Source organism: Ixodes scapularis, unplaced genomic scaffold (genome assembly GCF_016920785.2).
Source record: "Ixodes scapularis isolate PalLabHiFi unplaced genomic scaffold, ASM1692078v2 PGA_scaffold11__112_contigs__length_91849675, whole genome shotgun sequence".
NCBI lineage: Eukaryota > Metazoa > Arthropoda > Arachnida > Ixodida > Ixodidae > Ixodes > Ixodes scapularis.
Window position 1 is genome coordinate 20084162 of NW_024609837.1, and position 12239 is coordinate 20096400.

Below are 12239 nucleotides of genomic sequence, written 5' to 3' on the forward strand. Positions count from 1 at the left end.
TTAGTATGCCCTCTCATAATATCTCCCGGTAAGGTGTTTTATAATTTAAGTGCTTGCACACATCTGAAAATGTTCCCCCACAGCACAGGGATTTGTTGTTTTGTGTAATGTACTTTACAATAGAGTAGAGAGCATTTCCGTTATCTCCTACCTAGCGTAATTATTAAGAGAGCTCGATAATGCTTTATTTAGAGCTGTAAAACTTGAATATTTCATTGCGGTTACGCTCACGTGCTCATTCTTTTAATTCTGTGGAAGCTGTTACGTTGCTTTTTACACCCTCCTCGAAAATCAGCCTGCACGTGAAAGCCCCATAAAATATTACAGGGTTCAAGCCGAACACTTCTGCACTGAGCACGCTGCAGTTTAATTTCTATGATTGTGGCGGCTGTACCGTTGATATAGGGTTCTAAATGGGCACAATCTTGCCGCTAACATTGAGTCAGAATGCACTAACCCTCCTGGAGGTACTAACGTTTAAGGGTGGCGATGTGGGTTAGTTGGTTCATACTGACGAAAAGGCAAACAGCGCACAGTAAACAGGGACTAAAGGAAGTGCAAACAGGACAAGCGCTGACTCCTGACTGAAACATAATCACATGAAAACAAAATAAAGAAAACAGCAACTCCGCCCACGTCACATGATACATTCACCACGTGTCAAAAAAAAAACAATCCTTTTACTACTGAAGCCCAATGACGTCTGGCTTACGCAGTTCGCGCCTGCTTTGATAATTGCATGCGCCTCTAAAATTTCCCTATTTACTCTCTCCCTTTCATTGCCAATGATACCGGTCTTACTGAAGATAGGTTCGCACCCACATCCATGACAATGCAATGGCGAATGCCCCCCTACACCTCCCACGACTGATCGCAACGAAAAGTCATGCTCCCGCAGTCTGTGATTAATAGATCGGCCCGTCTGACTGACGTAGGCTTTCCCACACGTTAGTGGAATCGTGTAAACAACTCCCACCTTGCAAACAACATATTGATTCTCATGCTTCACCGAGCAAGCTGGGCCTTTATTGTTCTTATCGGCCACTCTCGCGCACAGTTGCGCCAGCTTACACGGAGCGGAAAACACCAATGGCGCATCGTACCTCAAGGCAACTTTTTTCAAGTTGTGTGAAAATTTATGGAGATACGGTATTACGAGTGGTTTTTTTTTTTTTTTTGGCCTTTCCCTCCGTGGACGGGGTTTCCCCTTGAGTTTCTTTAACAAACCCTCCGCAACGCTCAATAAAACCGAAGTTGGGAAACCTGCCACTGTCAGCCTCTCAACCAGCCGGGAAAAACTATCTTTAACCACATGATGACACGACTTCTCGAGTGCAGCTTGTAGGCAAGACGAGGCAATGCTTCTCTCCCCTGTCGCACGTTCTTAAAACCCGCGTTAACACCGGTACCTCCATTCCAGCAATTGCTACCAAATTTATACATGCCACACGTTTTAAGGCGGTCGCGAACCTAAGCGATGAAGAGTGCCAAGAGCGTAGGCGCCACACGTTTCACCTGCAGCAGCAACAATCCATCTATTTGCTATGCATTTTCTTGTTTTACTATACTTTGTTTTCAATCTAGATGTAATGACACTACGCGCTAAAGTAAACAACAAAGCAACGTCGAAAGGGCAAGTGACTGGGTACTTTTTGTTTGATTGGTTCAGCAATGATAGATGACGTATGTACATACAGAGACATGACGAACACCATGATGCTTCGCTTTTGCCGCTCTTTTATTGGTCACATCAATTCGTAGTGTCGGCTGTGTCTAGTGTTAAGGTGAAACTTAGTCGAAAATATTGTTTTTGCGCCCACGTATGACAGCGCCAGGAAGATGTTACCTTCAATAAGAAATGAATAGAAATAAATAACACGCATAAAATTCACGTGAGATGCAAAACACTCTTTGAAAAAACCAATCATTCAAACATTAGGCAGATAAAAAAATGTTAACACAAAAATACTGTAAAAAATATAGCGCACGTAAATACATTAAATATTAATAAAAATATTAGCTTAGAGCAGGTTATCTATGGTCAATACTTAAACAAACGTGTGTTGACTGTTTTTTTTTTCGTAAACTGTTCTTTTATACGCGTTGCGTTAAAATGTTTTAAGTAGTATAAAATATGTTAAAACATACGCCTTCTGTTGAAATGATCTAAGCGTTAGTCTTCAGAGTTAAGTTTTCGAAATTAACGAACCCAACTTTTTGAAGTATTACCAATTCAACTGAAGATATATCTCCCAAAAGGGATTAAAACATTTCCCATGGCAATTCTTCTAGCAAATGAGCAATTATACCACCTCGCTTCGAAAACAGCTCAATCCAAATTTAATCTCGGCATCATCGAGAAAGTCGCACTTAACGCGTGACTTCCGAAATCAAGAATGTTCAAGTACTCCAGGACCAACGTTACAGTATTAGCTCATTTGTTGACCTCCAGCGGATGGAGATACCCACTCTCCCCCATCAGTCCACACCCAATCGTTTGAACAACCCCTCCTAGATAGGAAAGCATAAGTTCTAAATTGTCCCGTGTCACTCGAGAATACCAGCGTAAACTACAGGTTGGACACGACTCCCGCGTGAGCGTTTGGCTAAGAGTCGTATTCTTACTGATTACTCGCACTGATTAAAAGGACCATCTAGATTTTCGTTTTAAAACTGCGTGATTCATGCAGTACGGTGAAACGCAATAAAGACGCTGCGCTTCAAAATATATGTAGTTTATAGAACACACTGCAGTTTCATAACAGCCGTCGCCGAAACGGTAGCTGCGTCGAACGACGCTAGGCTAAAGCGCTAGCTAGATTTGATAAAGTTTCAAAGTTCCGCCAAGCTGGTGCATGCTGGGACGTACTCGTGCCAAAAATGGCGGCGCGTCATCGGCAACAAAATCAGACCGATAAAAGCTTGCGCCTCTTAATGGGCCTTGCGTCATTAGCCAAAATGGCGACGCGCTTCCTGCTTCTAATAGGAGCGCCCGCAGCACGATCAAACGATGGCGGTACTTGTATAAGTCGCGATATCCAGCGCGTTACGGTAGTCGCGCCGCGGGAAGGGGGGGGGGGGGGGGGGGGAGGGATGGAGAAGGGTGCCATTCTTAGCGTTCATGCGTCCGGCTTTACTATGCTCGATGTCCAAACCCGCTCTGACGATTCGCTGTAGACGTCGCTCCGAGCTCGTTGACTGTTGCGTACGCCACACGCCGAATCCCTACTGGTCAAGCCAGTGTTGGACTTTAAATATTGCCTGTTCAACACCGATTTTAGTGCACGCCACCATGCAAATATGGGTCAAATAACCGCGTTGCCACGGCAATGTCATGGCACCATGGTTGTTTGCCTCATATTTACATGGAGGTGGCTATTAACTCAGTATTTCTATTGGCCGAGAAAGTGAGAAGATATTTCCTGTCCGCGTCTACTAATACGGACGCCACCTTCGGCCCACTATGCTCTCCCTTTCCAAAACCCTAATAAGGAAGACTCTGGACTAAGCGTTTCATAACGCAGTTAATGGGCCGAAGGGACGCAGTCACCCTCGCCCCGATCACTCCATCACTCTCAAGCTTTCGTACTCTCCAGGGGCCCGCGACAGGCTCGCGAGACCCTCGTGCTTGACCTCCTCTTTACTCCGCCTTTTCCTTTATGAGCGATTAGTGCACTCGAGCATGCGGATGTGAATATTACCTGTGGAGTGTGACCTCTTTCCTGTATACTCTTGACCGCCTCTTTTGTTTTATTTCCGGCGTTCGCTGTTATCCTTATCGCAGGATCTGCGATCGGAATCGATGCCTATTCCGTCAACTTCGATGAGAAATTTAGGCGTCAGTCCTTTTGATGTGACTCGATTATTTGTTCTTGTCAATATTTTATCGTAATATTTCTTAATAGTTTTCATAATTTCTACGAACACGCCACCTACACCTATACGTTAGTGTGCTCAGTTGCCACTAAAACGAATATCTCCCGAGTCAGAGTATATTAGGTACATCTTCCCCACCCTAACTTGATTTCCAGTCTCACAATCTTGCACTCATTTCCACAATAACTGATGTAGCCGTTAGGTCGATGCATCTTGTTCTTCATGAGATTTAACCTTCTTTCCGCTAAAGCCTTACAAAAAATAAAACAGCAAGTCACGATCTTAAACATCAACTTAAGGTCATACTGAATCAGACAGATCGTTCTCGGAGGGGGGGAACTCACATTAGGTAAGGAACGCAGTGGACAGAAAAGAAGTTGAACACATTTTCATTCTTTTGCTTCGTTTCCGTCCGAATATTTTACTTCAAAAGGAGAGCTTGAAATACGGATGGAAGACCTCACGACGAAGGATGTGTTTTCATGAAGTTGCTCTTTTCTCGCCCTTATTAGTTTAGTCTCGGTGCCTCGGTCAAGCCCAGAAAAACACCTCTACTGAGCAGAAAGAGTGTCTCGTGTTCCGCTTTTTGACAGAGACGAGGTTGAGTCATTTGCGGCAACCATACATATTTTAATTTCGCACATTTTCTCTTCATTCGTGGCTCTTCGTCGGGCCATTGTAACATACCATTTTGTTATGTTTCTTCTTTGGTATTGTTATTAAGCATATAGATAGGGTCATACCCTAAAGCGAATGTAAGACGGGAGAAGAAAAAAAATCATGTTTTTTAGCATACGTTCAAAACTCCGGAAGGTTTTTTTTTTTTTTTTCTCTCTTGTTTTTGATGTTTCGCTGCTCTCTGAAATTGTAGGTATACCCGACTCATCTGTTCTGTTACGTTTTTTGAACCTGCTGTTATGTCTTGCCCGTTTTGAAAGGAGGGCGTGAAAGGGACAAATATCGCCAACGACTTGCTACAGTTATTTATTTAGGAGACATTTTATGCTTGTAGTATATATGCAGGAATTTACTGTCTAAGCGACCTCCGTTACCACTGTGTTTGTAGGTGTGCCCTTTTTGCTAATGATTCCTCTTAAAAAAATGTATTTATCATCAATGGGGAGCTTTTTGATTATGGCGCATGGGTTTTTATGGCTAAAGACTGCCTCAAATATCATATATACACCTAAAATTTTACGTGCAGTCTCTCTCTTACCATGGCACGGTTTTGTGAGCATATCGTAGTTTCTAGTGTAGTGCAGCAAGGGGGAGAAAAAAAAATATCAGCGTTCATATCAGCCTTTAATAGAGGTTAATTAGAATAAAGGTGTTAATCAGGGTAGCTGCACAATAAATCTCTGTTTGGGCGTGTGTGAACGTTCGTAGAGCATTTTTAACACCATCAATTTTGACAAGTCCAACTGCCTATGAGAGGAACAATGTAGATTATATTAAAACAGGATTAACTAATAATAATACAGAGATGCAATAAAATAAAAAAAATTAGACTAAGCAGAATGAGGTAAATAAACGATGTGGTTTGGCGTGAAAGGCAAGGTATAAATACTCATCTTCTCGTGATTTGTTTTAGCGCATAAAATACGACCACTAGGAAAACTCTCGAAGCCTTACCAATTGTCAGTGAAGCAGTTTTTAAAGATCAAGGAAAACAATTTTAATGCGAAAAGATTTTAATGCGAAACGACGGTGATCTTTCTGTAGTTTTTGAATGAAACAGTCTAACATTTATAGCGATCATCCTTACTCTACACAGGTGTTCTGATCAAATTATGTTTTTTATCAGATTACTGTTTTGCCTTCTTCAGAGCTAAATGTTTTTCAATTTTCATTTTTTGTTCAAATCATTCGAGAGTGGAATACACTTAGGGAAGAAATTGTCTATTGATCTAATGATCTCTTTTATGATAAGCTCCAAATCTGTATCCGCGATTAGTAATGTGTTTTATTGTTGTTCCGTTTATCTATTGTATGAATATCTATTTTTATTGCATAATGTTTCCTGTACCCCCTGCATAATGCCTAACGGCGCTGCAGGCATTCATGCAAAAATAAATAAATAAATAGAAAATAAATAATCCACGATACAATGGATAATGTATATAATTACATTATTTGCGATTGCCCCCATCGCGTCATATTGTATTAAAGCGTTAACTGCTTTTTAACGATACCCACTAACACATAACTTGATCTCTCTGCTCACTCGTCCGTTCGAGTATTTCTTAATGCATTTATCGTAGAAATTGATGACACAACACCAATTCCGCAGCTAAATTAAGCGCGAAGATTGGTGTCGCGTGACCTGACGTTCAAGATAAAGAGACAAATTCAGTTTGCCCACTAACTATAGCCTCAAAATTAACGTCACGTGACCTATACAAGCATCCAGTTTCCTGGCTCAATTGACCGGTGAGATATTTGTCACGTGACACTCTAAATCCCTCGCCAATTCCCGCATCCATTCTTTATAAGGAATATTATGCAATATTCACCTTGGAGGTAAAGGTCGCTATCAAATTTTTCTGTTGCTCTATATATTTTAATCTCCGTGAAAACCTTTTTCTCATTATCCAGCAAGTGCATGCTTTGCTTTTTCTGTCTCACATGGGATTTTCGAGAGTCTTGTATTGCTATAAGCCGCCCTCGTAAAGTACCCACCTGGGGGTCGCTGCAACGTCAAGCCGGGCGGAAAGCAAAACGATCTCCTTGTTCTTCCAAGACAAACGGTTCACACCGTTCCCTACCTCATCACCTCGAAAGGAACACGAACCCATCCGAAGACACGCGCGCTGCACGCAGAAGAGTCAAATAAAAAGTTCCGACTTTAAGCGAAAAAGCACTCCCGTAATCACCATGCAAGGAGAGGTTTCTCCGGGGAGCTCATCTTAGTAACACGGGGCTTCCCTCTGCCTCGTGATGTGTGGGCGGAGACAGCATTATGGCGACTCGCTACCCGAATGTGCGTCTCCTCTTTTCCGACTTTTCCCGTAGCGTGCGCGGATGCGAGGTTATCCGTCCGGCCAGAAGGCGTTGCTCCTAATTTCAGCTTCTGCCATAAACATGAAGGTGATGGTGTTTTCAGAGCTCGTAACAGCAGGATTCGTGGTACAATGTTGTAAGCAGCCGTTCGTCATGGGGATACGGGGAAAGTGCGGCATTACGGCGTTCCTTACTATTACAAAAGTAAACGATAACGCATGCCTAACAAAAGTCTTTTTTGAGTTATAAATTACGCTGAATAGGAGCAGAACCGCGACATTTTGTTTGCATTTTGTGATACAAATTGGTTTCTAAATAGACCACAAGGTATACTCGACAAAAACAACACAAAAATATTAAACATTTTAGACAAATCTCAGCCTTAAAATTACATTCATTTCTAGAAGTGCGAAACTCCTGATCTGCAATCTTTTCAATCTTTTCATAGCATAAATCCCGCGGGTCACAATATTCCTTATAAGGCGCAATTTGAAACCGTGCAATATACTTCTTTTGCTTTTTCTTTGTGAAGAAAGTGTGTTTAATTTATTATTCTACGTAAGAACCCCAGTGCACACACTCTCACGGTATTTGTGTTTCTCACAATTTTGGTTCTCGCGAATTAGAAAAAAAGATTTAGTAATAGTAGTTATACACAAGTAGACATTTGTAGACCCAAGCGCAGCTTGGTGCGGTGTAAGGAACCTACAGGATGCATGGTTTACTACAACGTAAGCATAGTAGTTTTTATTTCATTGCTGTGCATTGTTTCAGTGCTAACGCTCCGTTGCGTTCTAATTTGCTTTCGGTACCCATTGGCGAAATGGAGACCTAGGAGAATGCGAATATATTTACGATATCTTCATTCCCTAAATTAATTTCTCCTTTTAGTTTGTTTAGAAAGGTTATGGTACTTCGTTGTCAACACTTTTGTTGTGGGTTCACGTCACGCCGTTGGTATCGAATTGTTTAAAATCGCATCTAAAATAAAACTGCTCAGTGAAACAAGATATCTTAAGACCCCATAAGAATTTTTGTTCGGTCTTCAATCGCTTGTACGATAATATGCATTTCACAACTGAGTGTATGATTAAAAGCTGGGAGTACCAATGGTGATATACAGTATTGAAGAGGTACGCCCCCTCTTCATTTTATGTAAAATGATATATCCCGCACTTCATTTTGTGTTTTCAGAACACACGTATTGCCTGCCCTTTCTTCTATAAAAATACATTCTAAGTATCAGATAATATTTGCATCAGAAAGATTAAGTAATATTAGTAGTATTATTACAGCATAAAAATAAACACGACTGCAAATTTAATGTTTGTGCAGACATATAAATACATATAAAGCCAAAACTCACTTTGCTAGCTACCAAATAAGCTCAGCTAGCACGGCTGAGAAAAGCCCAACTTGAGCGAACGTGTGGCAAACGTAAGGGCCTAACTTGGGCGCAGTCAGGTTAAGTTCCATGACACTTCTCAGTGCAAAAGTACGTTGCATAACTGTAGCCCTAGTTGGGTGACACTAGTGCATGGTAAAGTTTTCCCTGGTTCACCACAGAAATACCAAAGTACGTGCCATACTTGAACCATATCTGCGAAAGTAACGCCTAATTTAGGGATTTCTAACATGCCACAGTTTGGCGTTTCTCTGATTCCCACCTGATTCTAAAGTAATTGCCATACTCGAGCCACAACTTCCAAAGTAAATAATAATTTGGGGATTCCAAACATGCCAAAGTTTGGTTTTTTGTGTTCCGCAATAGGAGTAAGGAAGTAAGTGCCCTACTTGAGTCAAAACTGTGAGAGTAAATCATAATTTGGGGATTCGGAGCATGCCAAAGTTTGGCTTTTCTTTGGCTTGCCACTGGAGTACCAAATATGTTTTAAAAGTGCAAAAACAAGCTCAGGGGCCTGCCGAAGTATGGCATTTCTCTGGTTCTCTGGTGTGCATAAAGTTGCTCTTTCTCGCGCTCTACAACAAAAATAAATTAGGTAAGCGCTCGAAACACGTCTGTCAGATGTCATTATCTCTTGTTAACTCCGTAGAGGTTTTTAACCGGCTTTATTGTTAAAGCCAGTTATTCCGCCTCAAAGAGCACAAAAGAGACACGGAGACGGCAACACATGCCACAATATCAAAATCTGAACTGGTGGACCATCGTTGGACGACTGGTCACACTTTTGACCTTGCGAGCGCTGTGACCCTGGCACACGAACAATGGTGGGGCCCCAGAAGATTTCTGGAATCATAGTGTATTCGCAGTGACCCATCCGCCTCTAATTCTAACCGCGGCCCCCTCCCCGGCGTGTACACCGACATCCTGAAATAACTTTTCATTTAACTTCACATCTACTACGGACGTAAAAGAAGTTGAAACAAGAGCCGACGATGATGATGTCTCCCGTATGCCATGGACGAAGAATTCGGCAGAACCAGCGCTACGGATGAAGAGAAGGAAAAAGCAAGCGTTGGATTGCTGGTAGCTAGTCGGGTGTTCCTAGGCTGCAGTGATGATGTCTCCTGCATAGGAGACGAAACGTCTCTTAAATTGTTGGTATTGTTATGCAGGTCGGAGGTATTTGTTTTTCATTAGAACTCACTCTGAATGCAATCTATTGCCCAAGTCTAGAAATATGGTTTGAAAGAGTTTTGCAATTCTTGTTGACATGATTTAAAAGGCTGAATTTTTACCGTGCATTTTAATAGCGCAAATTATTTTTGTAAGCAATGAGCAAGCAGTTCTTTAATCTTAAAATTTTCTGTGAATTAAGATGCCAGTTTTTATATTTTTTTTCTGATAGCCCTTGGCCGTGGAGATAAAGATTCGACTTTTCATTAAAGATATCTTGAGAGAAACAAAAGTTTAGTGTTTGACCGTTCTGTAAATTAAATGTTTAGTGTTTGACAGTTTTGTAAAGCATAAATCTGTTAAGAGAAAACAGAAAGGGAGGAAGTTTGTTTTTGTTGACAGTTTATTTAAGTTTATATATTCATTGCTGCCATTGCAAGAACATTATATTTTTACACTAAACGAGTGGTTTTTAAATGGGGGTCCGCGTACCTTTTTTGGGTCCGCGAAGGCATTCTAGAGGTCCTCGAAGCCCTGCCTAATCAGTCAAGCTCGGCAATAAAAGTTGTATTTATTTTAGATTGAGATGAAACGTTTCAATTTTCGAGTGAATTGTCTTGTATGTATGTCAACAAGAGATGTCTGCTTTACATCAACCTTTGGTTATATCCATTTATTAAAACATTAACATAATTAACCTATCTCTTTGACTTCCCCTCACCACGAACAAGGTCCTGCTTTACCTCCGCCGATGGGCAAGGGGTCCGCGAAACACATTAATGGTGACGACCCACTGCCCTTGAGTAGAAAAGTGGTGCAGCAGACTTTTTATCGCGAAGTATTCTTAAGACTTTCTGTAACGTCAATTTTTCGCGTTCACTTCAAACTAACAGCCCAAAACATTTCTTAAAGTAAATATGTTTTTTTATTTTAAAAATTGGCATATTGGTCACGAAATAAAAAACTATGTGCAGTATGCGGTTTATATTCTTCGCAAAGTTTTCTATATCTTTTTTCCTATCACCTGCACCCCTTCCATCGCCTTCAATTTTGACATATCTATTTTAGTGTAATTTGTTATTTTTTTGTATCTATATACTACCACCACCATCTATCACAAAAACTACAACATCGTAAAATCAACCTTGCACAGGCGCACCCCTACCAATCTTTCTTAAAATCTGTTCTGATAAAATACATCCACTTTCAGTTGATTCACAATTTCCCAAACAAACCTTGTTTTTATATTATAACACGAGACAAAAATGTCCACTATTTGTTTTACTTCAACCGTTTGTTATCACCCACATAATAACGGAACATATATCACTCGATTCAGGTGAAAGAAATCCCCGCTAATATTCTCACATAAAACTTACTCACTGCATCACCTACGTAAATCCAGAAACACTCTTCCTCTCTTCTTTCACTTTCATTTTTACATTTCTTGCTTCAACAATCAGGAAATTGCTAGACTCAAGTTATCTGCATTGCCATTGAAAAAAAAACAAATAAAACTTTACAGTGCGACGATTGTGTGCAATTGGACTGTAAACTTTTTCACGCTTCGACAGCGTTGATCATGCTCCCAATATTGATCCTTTCGGCGCTTTAATGTTCTTTCTATATTTCATATCGCTCATGTGAACTTTTTTTTATTTGTTCTGACCGACTAATCATAATGAGTATGATAACCCCGAAGGGAAAAAATCGTAAATCCGAGGTTGGGAGGGTTGATGACATCATAGTTTCTGAAACCTGACTCAAACACAGCATCAAATGGTAATTAAGACACACATTCCGATGTAAAATGAAAGCAACAACAAGAAAAGTATATACTAATCGGATGAGGGCGACCGTATATTTTGTGCTAACACATTCTTGACAATAGTGATTTCGTAATGTTAGCCGCGCGCTTCCCGACACGATTTCTGATGCGTGGTTGTTCGACAAATGCACGATTGAATTATCGTTTGAAAACCAACCTCGAATGCTTTCTGGTCGGAAATGCTCTGTTCAATAAAGCTTTACATCTCTGTTTCGTTTGTGTTTTGTTTTGTTGTTCTTTTGTGTTTCTTAGTTTTTGCAATCAGAAGAAAGAGAGAGGGAACGAAGTCCGAGAGAAAGAGAGACGCCGGGAATCGTCGTCTGGGAATTTGTTGTTGTTGTTTTTGCTGTGCGAGGTTTTCTCTTACTCCGACCGTTTAGTTCCCCGGGGAGCCTCCGACTGTTTGCCACGTTCCTTTACTGCGTGCGATGTTCGCCAGAGTTCCCGGGGTCCCGAAGGGTTGTTTGCACCGGGACTTGATCGCTGCTTCGGATCGAAGGCACCGGCCTTTTTTTCCCATTATCTTGTTCTTTAATTCCGAGTTGTGTAAATGGCGAGAAACTGGAGGATAAAAAAGGTTAAGAAGTGTAGCTCTTCTCGACCTGATATAGACCTGATATAGACCTTAGTGGCTGAGGCAACTGCTTGGTCTTCAGGCAAAACAGGCAGAGTAAAGTAACATACCCGTTTTCCTGGCCGCCCAAGTACTTATAAAGATATAAAAGATTAAACCATGACTGACTATTTACAGGTAGTTGATTCGCCCCTTTGGTCGTGTTATTTAGTCCCAGATTAAAAATTAATGATTATACTTTTTCTTAGAGAACTACAAAATGTATTGCGCGCCCATATCTACATACCAAATTCACCATCTCAGATTCGCCCTGATTACGTACAAACACAACACAGGCACCAGTAACTCGTTTTATAAACAAAAAAATCTTAATTTTTATTTTA